A 15,091-nucleotide genomic window follows, 5' to 3' on the forward strand; every position below is an offset into this window, starting at 1 on the left:
AGTCTTCCTGAGAGCAAAATGAAGTGTAGAAGACAGAAAATTATAATTTCAGTTATATTAGCATTAGAGAATGAGGAGGGGACTCAAATGACAGAGTGATGAGAAGAAATAAAGCACTCAAATTCATTGTGTTAACGTCAAGCTAGACTAGCATTTTTCAGTAAATTCTGGTTCTACAATTTTGGCAGGATGTATATGCACATGATAGGCAGAATGGTCCTTCCAAATATGTAGGGGGTACTTTGAAGATTGCCATTAGGTTTATGGAACTTAAAAGATAGGGACAGTTTCCTTGGGCCCAATCTAATTTCATGATCCTTAAAAGCAGAGAACTTTCTCCTGCAGGAGGTGAGAATGATAAGGCAGGAGGGGAGTGACTTGCTGTTGCTGACTAAGAAGATGGAGACCATAAATGAGGTAATGCAAATGGCTGAGAACAACTCCCAGTGGAGAGCCAGCAAAGGAACAGGACCTCAGTCCTACGACTGCTTGGAATTGAATTCTGCCAACAACCTGAATTTTCTTGAAAGTAGCTTCTTCAGGCTACCAGATAAACTCTAGGCCAGACAATTCCTTGATTTTAATCTTGAGAGACCCTGAGCAGAGGTACCAGTTGAGCCCACCTGGATTCACCTGGAATTTCTGAACATCAGAACCGTGAAATAGTTAATTTGTGTTGCTTTCAGCCAATAAATTTGTGAGAACTGGCTACATCAGCAATAGAAAATGAATATAATATCCATCCAGTGTCGTTTGACCATAACCTAAGTAATTATTTCAAGGTCTAAATCTGTCTTACTATTCCTCTCTCTTTCTGACTTTACATGTATTGTGACATCCTTTAATTTTTCCAGTATCTTGCTGAAAGACATCAGCTTCTCCCTCCATCCTCCTCCCCAATACACTGCATAGAATTCCATCTTTCCACGAAATAGTATATACTTTGAATTGCTACATAGCTCTTTTATCTATTACCTAATTCCATCATCCCATCTTCCCAAGCTCCTGTTAAAAAAACAAAACGAAACAAAATAAAACAAAAAACCTCCAGCCAGGGCGCCTGGGTGGCTCAGTTGGTTAAGCGACTGCCTTCGGCTCAGGTCATGATCCTGGAGTCCCGGGATCGAGTCCCGCATTGGGCTCCCTGCTCGGCGGGGAGTCTGCTTCTCCCTCTGACTCTCCCCACTCTCATGTACTCTCTCTCTCTCATTCTCTCTCTCTCAAATAAATAAATAAAATCTTAAAAAAAAAAAACCTCCAGCCAGAAAAATGTCCAGTGCTTGTAGAATTCCCAACTGTCTGTGGAAATAGAATATATAGTATTTATATATATTGATAGTATATATGTATATAGTGTTTATATATGTAGAATTATCTACACTAACATACATAGTTTAGTATTTATATATAATATATATATAAATATGTATATATTACATATAATACATGTACATATAATATATATAGTGTGTATATATGCCATATTACATAATGTAGTATATTATTATGTATTCATATTATAAATTAATGTTATAATTGATAATAAATATTTATTAATATTATACATTGATACTTATAATGCTAAATAAAACAATGGCACAACTTAAAATCAATGGCATCCTACATTTAATGAAATGCAGTATGAGTATGAATGTGTATTTAATAGATAATGAATACATGCATGATGATATATGTATATATGCACATATACATACATATGTTTGTGTCCTCAGAAAAGAGAGTTTACTAAAGGAATGCAGACACATTGATAACAGATAACAAAAGCATCTGCTTCCTGAATTTACCAGCAATACTACTTTACCAGTGGATAGGAATGCTTAGGGTAATTTTTCTTATGCTGTGGTGGTAATTGTTTTGCTCCCGGAAATGTTCCTTGGACTTCATCCCTTCTCAACAAGAGTTATTCATATATGGAGCACTGGAAAATATTTTGAGATGGAAGTAAAACCTAGTCTTCCTATTATTGTACAATTTTTCACCCACAGAGAGGTGACTATTAAACATTCAAGCCCAAATATAATTTCTGGAGGCGGGAGGGAATGCAGATAATAAAGAACATAAGAAAAGAACACTGAATCTTTAAGGAAGAGGAAGAGAAAGCCAATCAGAAGAGTTAGTTGTGAGGTTTGAAGGGGAAGAAAGCTATGTAGTTCCAGAGAATAAAAAGAAATAGAGGAGTTTTTAATGAAGAATGTCAATCACAGGCTATATTTAACTTGACTCCCTCTTAAGGATATCTTTAATGAGAAATCCAATATCACTAATCAATATTTTTAAGTTAGGCACGAGTGTGTGATCAAATCCCGGAAGTTATTAATTCAAGAAAAAATGTACAAAATATGTAAAGAGCTTTGCTTATGGCATTGACTTCTGAACACTGTAGATTTTGGGACTAAAATTGGCAGGTTAAACAAGGAACATCAACTCCAAGTTTCTAAAATATATCATTTACTACAGGGAATAAAATAACCCTAAAACACTTTAGTCACAAATCTTTAATATAATAAAATTGTTTAATTATGTCATTTACCCATTAGGCTGTCAGACAACACTCCCACATACAATGAAATGGCTGCTTTCTGACAGCTGGGGTTGTGTGGGGAGAGCTCTGCACCATGAAGGCTAAAACAAATGCCCTAAATATATTGTACAGGAGATACTTCCAGGAAAAATAATCTGAGATTAATTTAAATTAAATTCCACATCTGAAATTGTGAAAAAAAAAACATATATATATATGAGTATATATACTCTTAGGCAATTTATTTGTTAGTGAAAAACGTCAGAATTAGATAATAATAGACTAGACATTAATATGATTGAATAAATCCATAGCATAAAATTCAAATGAAAAGGGATGAATATGATTTGATTAAATTCTTGACAGAAGGATTATTTGACTTAGAAGCAAAGATACAATTTTTTTTTATAAATAGAAACACATTTTATTCATAATAAAACAGAAACTGCTTTTTCTATGAGTAATATGTCATTCATTCCCGGCACAATTTTACAAGATAGCCATGCTGAGAAGTATGGTCCATTATTAGAGAGCTAACTACACTTGTCCCCTTCATCCACAAGGGATGCATTCTAAGACCCCCAGTGGATGCCTGAAAACCGTGGATGGTACTGAAACCTACATATGCTATGTTATCTCCTATGCATACATGCCTGTGATAGTTTAATTTGTAAATTAGGCACAGTAAGAGATCAACAACAATAACTAATAGTAAAATAGAATGATTATAACCATATATTGTAATAAAAGCTATGTGAATGTGGTCTCTCTCTTTCTCTCTCACAATATCTTATTACTCACCTTTCTTCTTTTTGTGATAATGCAAGATGATAAAATATCTACGTGATGTGATGAAGTGAGGTGTATGACATAGGCATTGTGATGTAGTGTTAGGCTACGACTGGCCTTCTGCAGTGCATTGGAAACGATTATCTGCTTCTCGACCACAGTTGACTGTGGGTAACTAAAACCAAGGAAGATGAAATTGTGGATCGGGGGGGGGGGAGGAGGGGCTACTGTAAATAAAAACATTTGACCATTTCAAATTGGGCTCAAAGTAGCAGTGATAATCAAGAGCAACTCCATCAGCCCCACCAACACCACCATAAAACTATCACTTAAGTTTGTTGTGACATGTGTCCACTATTAGGCACTTCCCATAGAAAGTTGGTAAATCCTGCCACCAATTTGCAAGGGAAATTCTGTTACTGTCATTTAACAGATTGAAGAACTAAAACTCAAAATATTTAAATGATTTTCCCAAGATCTCATAGTTTAAATAAAAGATGGTTACAGAGTTTTGAGACAGATGCATCTCATTTCATGGCCAATTGTCTTCCCATTGAAACATATATAAAATGTCCATCTGCTTAATGCATTGTAAAGTAGTATAGATTTGGAACTGAAAATTTATTTTAGTATATAAAAAAATAAATTGGTATAAATTGGTATAAATTACACCCACTTGAATATATTCTACCCTTTTCTCCAAGCTCTAAATTTGACAAACCTTCCATTTATTTAGTCAATGTTGTAGGTGCTAAAGATTCGTGATTGAAAAGACAATCAGAAGTCCAGAGTTTATGAGTCATTTGATTGTAAATGGTATGAAAGAAATAAATACATTACATAATAATATTAATAATATATAAGGGTGTGTATACACACATGTATATGATTGATGCATTTTATATGTATATGTTACATATATCATATATGTGGGATAAAGTAAAATCAGGTTGTGAAACAGACTGTGACAGATGGGGAGTATTTAAATGTGTATTAAGATGGCTTCTCTGAGGAGATGTTTGAACAGACTGTATGAAGTGCGTTGATGCCCTGCAAAAGAGCTAGGGAATATCTCAAAGGCAAGAGAACAACAAACTGACAAGCCCTAAAGCAAGAGTGAGCTCCTTGTATTTGAGGATTGTCATGAAAACCCAGATGGCCAGATTGGAATGGACATCTGGAAGGGCATCCAGGTCTCTCCTATTTTACTGAAATCTACCCAAATCTGTACTAATATTTTACTTCACTTTGATATTGAAATAACCTCCCTGAATCCTTCCTGCTTCCATGAGGGTTCCACTTCAGTCAATTCTCTATGGATTAATAAGGCAAATCCTTTTCCCTATTCAAAAATTTCCAGTGGATTATAATCATATTCAGAATAAAATACAAACTGCTTAAAATGGGCTGAAAGCGTCTACATGTCTACCTATTATAGGACTTGCTGATGAGTAAGTAATGAGGTGTAAGTAAAGGAAGAGTCAGGGAAGGCTCCCAGATTGTGATCTCACTAGATAAATGATAAGGTCCTTAACTGAGATGTGGAAGATCAAGATAACCAATTTAGAGGAGAGTATCACGTATATAAGATCATATGTTGGACCAATTACGGAGGCATTCCTAATTGTAATCCAAGTGCGCAGGAGAAATAAAGATAAAGACAGTAAATCAAGAGAGAAAATATTTTATAAAATGAAGAAATCCCTGGAAAGATTGTTAATTAGTACAGCAAAGAGAGGTAGTCCATACATAGTTTCAAGTATAGTCTCAAAGAGAGTGGTATTCTTGAAGACGAAAAATATCCAAGAAGTAGCAATGCATTGTAAGGAATTTACCTATGCCATTTTCAGCCACATGGAGAATGAACACACACACACACACACACCCACACACACACACCCCCACACACACCAGCTAAGACTTCAAAAAAAGGGAATTTTTGCTCTTAGGGCATAACTAGGTTCTAATTAAAGGGAAAGTTAAAGGGGGATTTATAAAACAGATGGAGATCACTTTAATAATTGTAGTTATGACAGATTTTAAGTTCCAGAAAATAGAAGGATTATTTGAGGAAAAAAGGGAGTGTAAGATTGGGTCAAACTAGGATGTGTAAGTGCTCTGCAAGGAAGAGAATCTTGCATATCTGGTCAGAAATGTGGTAAATGAGCTTAAATGTCCTCATAGGCAGAGTGCTTAAGGGCAGAAGGGAAGGTAGACTCCTTTTTTTTTTTGTCTTTAAAGTAGACTCCTGAGCTTGATGTATGAGTGCGGGGGATTGGGGTAGAGGGTAAGTAGGGGATGAGGGGTGGGGAGGATAGATGGCTCAGCAGGGGTGTTGAGAGAGCCTTATGAAGAATGTAAATGCATGTCTCAACATTGTTTCTTTTAGGTTTCCACATTTCCCTTTCATGGTAGAAAATGAAAATGTATTCACATCAGTTATCTTTCAAGAACCAACAATGTATCGGCTTTTAAGACAAATTAACTAGAGACTGTTGAAGATGGGAATTAACATTGAATCCAACATGGTATTAGATTTATAAATAGAATAAATGCATCTTTCAGTGTGAATTGAATGTTACATTTTGGTGCTTCTCTCTTTTATGTATTTTCCGTTACTATAGAAACTTCCTCTGTGGAGCCATATATCTATTTTAATCTCGTCAAGCCTTTCCTGAGGTAAAAAATCATTAACATTAAAGAAAGAAGAAAGATTCAATGAAAAAATCTTACAGAATTACAAAGGAAGATCTAACTAAGCAAGTATTCTATGTAGTCATGTTTACATATGATCCTATGTATCTGCTATCTGGAAGCAAACTGAGCACTTAACATTTCTGAAATGAGAATAGTGGTGTTCTTTCCTTTCCTTAAATCATTTGCAACATGGAATTTTCAAAAGTTAGTTTAAGCTAGTGACTGACTTCACTCCGTGTGGCAACACACTGTGTAGAGTAAGCATATGTCTTGGAGTAGGATAACTCAGTGCCTTAAGACCCAGCAGAGTGTAGGGCGCCTGGGTGGCTCAGTCGTTAAGCGTCGGCCTTCGGCTCAGGTCATGATCCCAGGATCCTGGGATCGAGTCCCACATCGGGCTCCCTGCTCTGCGGGAGGCCTGCTTCTCCCTCTCCCACTCCCCCTGCTTGTGTTCCTGCTCTCGCTCTCTCTCTCTCTGTCAAATAAATAAATAAAAATCTTTAAAAAAAAAAAAAAAAGACCCAGCATAGTGTAGCAGTGAGGTGGAGCCTATTAGAACCAGGTCTCTGACTTACCAACTTTGGGACTTGCTCTCTATTTAATCTCTTTCTGACTCAGTCTTCATCAGTAAAATGTAACCAGGTGTCAGACCTACACCACAGGCTTAACACGCGAGTTAATAAACACAAACACTTAAAACTTTATAAAAATTATAAAAACTCAATAAATATTTATTACTGTAACTATTATGACCCTTACACGGAGTTCAATAAAATAGATCACTTTAATGATACATATATGAGTAATCATAGATTTTTATCAGATATATTGTAAAAAATATAAATGTATTTGGGTATCATTTTTGTCAGTTATGTACAATTTCAAGGGGATAAAAATCCCATATTAAAAATACAAAATAGTGTGCCAAAGGCTGGAGAGAGCCAAAAAATACACAACACTGAGTCAATGTTTTGAATGAAGAGATTAGGCATGTGCAGCAGGCCACTAATTTTTAAATTGTGAAATGACACTCAAAGGAATATTCTCATTAATATCCAGGAAGACACATTATCACTACTAAGAAGGAATCTAAAAATTAGAGATGAGCTGTCAGTGGCTAAATGAAATTCTGAAGGAACAATTTTCAAAAATAATGCTTTCTGAAACAAAGTAAGTAACAAAGAAAATGAGAGGGAGAGAAAACAGCAACCAAGAGCTTATGCATAATCACAAGATGACAGTGAATTTTCAACCAGAGTTATTAATGTAGGGCAAGGTCCTTTAGCCACATTTGTCAGAATTTTGCAGAAGGAATAGGCCACAAATGGAACATTAAACCTATAGCTCTCCTGTTACTCAATAAGCCTTCATGACACTTGAACATTTTATATTCTCGGCTTGGGGTAAAAAGATAAGAATGGCAAGGGTCATATGACAACCAAAAATTCTACCCACCATGTAATTCACTGGCTGCTATGTTGTAAGTTAGACATGTCCACATGGGAAATGTTTTCACTGCAAGGTTGGATCTTTGATTTCTTTACCTAGATCTTCTAAAACTGTTTCATAAATACCAAAATGCCCTCAAGGGTAAAACAGAAAAGCTGTTTGCCATACTTTAGAAATGCAAAATTAAAGAAATTATAAGAGGGTGTGTATTAAGTTTTAACTTTCCTATTTGAAGATGAGGATGAATAGGGTGAAATAGGCCTTTCTCTTTTGTGGAAACACCCAGTCTCCTAGTTCATTCTCTGTCATCTACTCTTCCCCCAGGACTTATGGTGATGACACATAATATGAATGTTGGTTCAATAAGATTTCTTGAAAGAAAGGAGGAAACATGAAAGAACAAGAAAGGTAAAAAAGAAAGAGAAAAAGGAAAGGGAGGGGAAGAGGGAGGGAGAAAATGAGCAGGTTTCTCCTTTACAACAGAATACATGCTATTTTCCTGACTTCCAGTAGAGTTTGAGCACTATCTACAGTCACAGCTTTTGAATCCAGCCAGAGACCTAAGCAACATTAGCCATGCAATCCCGGACAAATTACTTAACTTTGCTACCACCAATTTCCTCTAAAATGGATATAATATGAATACCTAAATAATAATAGTTGTAGCAAAGTAATGCTTTGTGGATTAAATGAGATAATACCCTCCCCAATGTCTATCACACCACCACCCCATCCCTCCCACCCCCACCATTCCAGCAACCCTCAGTTTGTTTCCTGAGATTAAGAATTCCTCAAATCAGTGAGATCATATGATACATGTCCTTCTCTGATTGACTTATTTCACTCAGCATAATACCCTCCAGTTCCATCCATGTCATTGCAAATGGCAAGATTTCATTCCTTTTGATGGCTGCATAATATTCCACTGTGTGTATGTGTGTGTACACACACACACACGCACACACACACACACACACATATATATATATATGCCACATCTTCTTTATCCATTCATCTGTCGATGGACATCTTGGCTCTTTCCATAGTTTGGCTATTGTGGACGTTGCTGCTATAAACATTGGGGTGCATGTACCCCTTCGAATCCCTACATTTGTATCTTTGGGGTAAATACCCAGTAGTGCAATTGCTGGGTCATATGGTAGCTCTATTTTCAATTTTTTGAGGAACCTCCATACTGTTTTCCAGAGTGGCTGTACCAGCTTGCATTCCCACCAATAGTGTAGGAGGGTTCCCCTTTCTCCGCATCCCCACCAACATCTGTTGTTTCCTGACTTGTTAATTTTAGCCATTCTGACTGGTGTCAGGTGGTATCTCATTGAGGTTTTGATTTGGATTTCCCTGATGCCGAGTGATGTTGAGCACTTTTTCATGTGTCTGTTGGCCATTTGGATGTCTTCTTTGGAAAAATGTCTGTTCATGTCTTCTGCCCATTTCTTGATTGGGTCATTTGTTCTTTGCGTGTTGAGTTTGATAAGTTCTTTATAGATTTTGGGAGGATATGTGCTATGGTGAGTGCTGTGAATTGTGTAAGACTGTTGAATCACAGACCTGTACCTCTGAAACAAATAATACATTACATGTTAAAAAAAAAAAAAAAAGAAAGAAAGAAAGAAAGAAGAAGATAGCAGGAAGGGAAAAAAGGAAGGGGGGTTATCGGAGGGGGAGACGAACCATGAGAGACTATGGACCCTGAGAAACAAACTGAGGGTTCTAGAGGGGAGGGGGGTGGGAGGATGGGTTAGCCTGGTGATGGGAATTAAAGAGGGCACATACTGAATGGAGCACTGAGTGTTATACACAAACAATGAATCATGGAACACCACATCAAAAACTAATGATGTAATGTATGGTGACTAACATAACATAATAAAAAATAAATAAATAAATGAGATAAGACCAGCAAAGAGTGAGCATACTGTCAAACTGTTTGAGGAAGCGTGTAACAGAAGGTACAATTATAATAAAATCATAGAGCAATTGAGGCAAAAATCCAATGATGATTTAAAAAAAAGCTATGGAGTGAGAAGAAAATAACTCTTCCAAAGAACCTAGCCCGAGAGGAGGAACTGGAAATGAACAGAGATCTTTGTGCTAGGTTCTGTGACAGGGAAAGCAAGAACATAAACATGCTGAGTTTCAGGAGTCTAATTATCCTATAAAAAGATGCTTACCAAACCTTTAGGGAAAGACAGCGTTTTCATGGAGTAATAAAGCCTGAGTTGAGATGTTCATATAGGGACCCGAAACAACATAACTCATAGTGTCATCAAAAGTTCCGTGTCAAGATGCGCCTACAGACAATTGTCACAAGACTCTTAACATTTAAACAAAGACCATAATGCTAAAACCAGGTTTTGTGTAATTGTTATTATGGGAAGCTAGAGTATCGTCATTATGTAACATTCTAGTAAAAAATTTGTCAAATCTCATGTCCCATAAATGGGTTAGGGAAGAGAGATTTTAACATTTTTCATATAAAGAACTAAAACTCTGTTACATTTTTGCATTTTAAATATAACATTCTTTAAAAAACAAGAGTAATACCTGTTTAATACATTTATATGCCCTATGTAAAATTATAAGCTGATTATTCTTCATAACTTTCATCATTAGTTCATAAGTTCTCTGTTTAGTGATAGAATTTGCTTTTTCAGTTGTGATATAGAGAAGCAAAGGAAAAAAGTTAGTGTCTGTTTCATCTCGGATTTCTCATTAACATGAATATAACTGACAGCTTTGCCTCCACCTACATCTATGTGGGAACTTGGGGGCAGGATGAAAGCCAACATTAACTAAAGATCTGTGCCATCCTGTTATTACAGCATGGGATCTGTTTTGGGCTTGCATTTGACCCATGATTGCCACACGGCAGCTCTGTGGGAATTCCACTGAAATCCATTGTTTGCACATAATCTATACTGGAAAGTTTTCATGTGCAGACAAATGTTTGTGTTGGTAGTCTTTGCAGTTGGTGACTTTGCCTTGTCCTTTGATAGATAAGGTTCTGATAATGTGATCAATGACACAACCATGAGAACAAATTAACTTAATAGAATTTGCAAATGTATTTTTTAATTATAACTTTGAGGTTCTTTCAGGTTTCTGGTTTACTATGATCACTCAAGTCAATTCCACTGAGCATATGAAATAGTATTTTTATTGTGTTTACATCTCTTAAAACACACGTATCCAGCCAGCACCCTTTATTTTGGTCCCAGAGGAAATAATGATTAAAGGATTTATGGAATATTATAATTTGTTTTGGTTCATCACAAAGGGAATGGGATTGTGTTTGGGCAAGGCACAGGGGAACAACATCTTTCTAAGGTATACAGAGCTCATACAGTACATGAACAAGAAAAAAAACATTATTGTATAGAAAATAATGTCTCATTCTTTGAGTTCCCAAATGAAAATATCCATATATCTCTTGAAATCCCCAATATTGAAGTCTGAATGAGAAATTAATGTGAGGTGGGCTTAGAAGATGATTGTTTTGGGCACCTGGGTGGCTCAGTTGGTTAAGCGACTGCCTTTGGCTCAGGTCATGATCCTGGAGTCCCAGGATCGAGTCCCACATCAGGCTCCCTGCTCAGCAGGGAGTCTGCTTCTCCCTCTGACCCTCCTCCCTCTCATGCTCTCTGTCTCTCATTGTCTCTCTCGCAAATAAAATCTTAAAAAAAAAAAAAAATAGAAGATGATTGTTTTATAGTGACAGATGACAGCTCTGTAAAATATGGTACATTCAGACTGTATTGCTATAGTGACATATATCCTCCCCCCCATTATTTACTTCTGTAGAAATATGAATGTATATATATTTCTTCTTGCTAACTTCTAGGGTTTAAATATTGGGAGAAGCAAGATGTTGTCACAAGAAGAAAGGATGGCAAATAATCACGTAGAGTCTGGTATTTGATAGCCCAGGAGCAAAGCGATGGTTGAGTCAGCACACATAAATCTCCCAAATCCTATTCCCACAAGAAAAAGACACTGCCAAAATTCAAGGACTGGGCTAGCTGCGCCTAACATTATTGCTTCCTTTCTAAGCATCAGCAGCTCATTATCTGAATACATAGTGTTAATGATACCTCCTGTCCTATCATTTTTCTCACCATAGTGTTAATGATACCTCCTGTCCTACCATTTTTCTCACCATTGGAATACTTGCTTCCTCACACAATACCTCAGGGTCCCCTTATTATCAAGTAAGAGGGAGTTGTATCCTGAAAACCTAATGGAAGGGTGATGGGTAACTCATACCTGCACCTGCACCTGTAATTGATGCAACAGAATTAGTCTTGGGACTTTCAGAATGGAGACAGTGATTGACAACTCCTCCATCAGAGTTAAACTTCGATTTATACTCCATCTGTTCTGAAAGAATTCAGAGAAACTTCAAAAATTCATACAAAAATTAAAAAATATGTGCAGAAATTGGAGAGATTAGAATTGGAACAGGAAAAAATGAGATGGAGGCAAGAAATAGAAACGTGCACAAACTGAATGAATAGGAGAATGATGAAAATATTTAAAAAGGTTAGAGAGTACAAATTATACCTGGCTTTGCGTGTGTGTGTCTGTGTGTCTCTGTGTGTGTGTAGACAAAAAAGTTACATTATTACTAAAATCTATAAACTTACAGTTATACATTTTTATTCTTAATAAAATTGTCTACATCTTTGTACATTTTTATATCATTTTGTCTTTTGAATGATGAGGGTACAGACATAATAAAGTCATTGCTTATTTTATTTATTTATTTATTTATTTTTTAAGATTTTATTTATTTATTTGAGACAGAGAGAATGAGAGAGACAGAGAGCACACGAGAGGGGGGAGGGTCAGAGGGAGAAGCAGGCTCCCTACCGAGCAGGGAGCCCGATGCGGGACTCGATCCCGGGACTCCAGGATCATGACCTGAGCCGAAGGCAGTCGCTTAACCAACTGAGCCACCCAGGCGCCCCAATAAAGCCATTGTTTAAAACTTATTCTTAATAATAAATTTTTTTAACACATCAAAAAACAACATCAAAGGTGTGTTTTGTTAAGGCACAAAGATCTATGTGTCTGTTTTTGTGCCAGTACCATACTGTCTTGATGATTACAGCTTTCTAATGGAGCTCAAAGTCTGGAATTGTGATTCCACCAGCTTTGGTTTTCTTTTTCAACATTCCTTTGGCTATTCGGGGTCTTTTCTGGTTCCATACAAATTTTAGGATTATTTGTTCCAGTTCTGTGAAAAAAGTTGATGGTATTTTGATAGAGATTGCAGTGAATGTGTAGATTGCTCCAGGTAGCGTTGACATTTTCACAATATTTGTTCTTCTAATCCATGAGCATGGACCGTTTTTCCATTTCTTTGTGTCTTCCTCAATTTCTTTCATGAGTATTTTATAGTTTTCTGAGTACAGATCCTTTGTCTCTTTGGTTAGATTTATTCCTAGGTATTTTAGGTTTGGGGTGCAATTGTAAATGGGATCGACTCCTTAATTTCTCTTTCTTCACTCTTGTTGGTGTATAGAAATGCAACTGATTTCTGCGCATTGATTTTATATTCTGCCACTTTACTGAATTCCTGTATGAGTTCTAGCAGTTTTGGGGTGGAGTCTATTGAGTTTTCCACATAAAGTATCATTTCATCTACAAAGAGTGAGAGTGTGACTTCTTTGCCGATTCAGATGCCTTTTATTTATTTTTGTTGTTGTTGTTGTCTGATTGCTGAGGCTAGGGCTTTTAGTACTATGTTGAATAGCAGTGGATATAGTGGACATCCCTGCTGTGTTCCTGACATCAGAGGAAAAGCTCTGTTTTTCCCCATTGAGAATGATATTCACTGAAGGTTTTCTATAGATGGCTTCTATGAGATTGAGGTATGTACCCTCTATACCTACACTGTGGAGAGTTTTAATCATCCTTTATGCTGTACTTTGTCAAAATGCTTAAGACCAATGTGGACTCAAAAATCTAATGTGTATAAAAAGAATATGAATTTTCTACCTATTTAATTTCCAGCTCTTATGTTTACTTTGTGAAGTATTTTGACTCCACATTTCCTGTTTTTGCAGTAGGATGCTCATCATATTTAAAGTGCTTAGTCTGCAATCAGTGTTATTTTCACAAGTATATAAAATAAACCATTTGCACATATTTCATCAAAAATAGCATTCAGCATGGGGTGAGAATTTATCACTTTAAAAGAAACCATATATTAAGTAAAGTACATAAACATTATTATAGAGATAAAGCTTATCATCCTGGAATATAAATCTGCATTAACTTGGTTTCACTTAAAAAAAGGGAAACAAAAGAAAGGCTATATGCTATGTATATATATATGATATATTATGTATAATTATATATTATATTATTTACAAAAGGTTAATTTGAAAAAATAAATATCCATTCAAATGAATTATGGTACATCTTTATAGGAGAATTTTAGGAGTCATTAGTGAGACACCGTTAGTAATTATGACTGAGAGTTCTCACATGAACTGAAATCTTGGGGTTCACTGCTTACTAGATATGTTAGCTTGACACGTCATACATCCCCTGTGCCTCAGTGTCTTTATCCTGAACTGAGGGAGAAGGGTGATGACAGAGGTAGGAGCCAGCCATAGTAGTGGTGGTGGTGTTCCAAAAATCAGGTTGTCACAGAAGAAAACGCTCATGCCATCGTGTAAAGTGAAAAAAACAGATGATGGAACAGATCAGCACCTTGTCAAATTTCAGTAAGACTTACTTCCTTAAGCTGGAATACACTTTGAATATGCTTCTTGAAAGCATAAGAAATATGTGTACATAATTCAAAGCATAATAACATGAACATTACTTCATATATCAGAAAACAAACTCTACTGGAGGATTTTTGTGTATATTTTCTTTCTTTTTTCCTTTGCTATGAAAATGTCAAGTGACATGTTGACATTATACTTTTTTCATCCATCAGTTAATGATAGGATTTGTTCACATGTCAAAGCAATTCAGTGCAACAAAGCATAGCTGCTTTTTTGTTTTTTGTTTTTTTTCTTTCTCTAACAGGTTTACTAGGACCAATAGCCAAGCTCTTTGCTCACCAACAGGTAGTTTTTGTATATGGTGTTTTGAGACTATTTATTACTTCCAATGAGACTGTAAACTGTGGATCACAGAGCCATCCAAAATCACAACTCTATTACATCACTTGAGGCAAGTTCAATGGACACATCACCCTGTATTCTCCAATATAAATAGTAAAAACAAGTAAGTAGCATTTCTAGAAAAAAGTGAGTCTTCACAGATATTGTGTTAAATACTTCATGATATCTACTACCTTGTTAAAATATCTATAATCATTTTTTATGTAAGTTGGATAATAGTCATAGTTTTAAAGTATACCTTCTTATGCACTATATAAATTAAAAAAAAAATACTTGGTAAGTCTCAGGAGATCTTCAGGGAGATTTGACTGAGGTTCCACTGGGAACCTCATAGTCTATACATGTAAACAAAGAAATGGAAATATCCTCAGGAATGTGGCATGTTTGTGAGAAATGCAAGTCTGAATACTTGGCTCAATTCAAACCTTCCCTAATTCAAGGTTTATCCTAC

At 36.0% G+C, this 15,091-nt stretch overlaps 1 pseudogene; it reads left to right on the forward strand.

The window, feature by feature from the left end:
- LOC118006204 overlaps positions 1-14,688 on the forward strand; it is an 89,887-nt pseudogene extending 75,199 nt beyond the window's left edge.
- The last annotated feature ends 403 nt before the right edge of the window (positions 14,689-15,091 follow it).

This window comes from Mirounga leonina, unplaced genomic scaffold (genome assembly GCF_011800145.1).
Source record: "Mirounga leonina isolate KUSES-001 unplaced genomic scaffold, KU_Mleo_1.0 Mir_95, whole genome shotgun sequence".
Taxonomy (NCBI): domain Eukaryota; kingdom Metazoa; phylum Chordata; class Mammalia; order Carnivora; family Phocidae; genus Mirounga; species Mirounga leonina.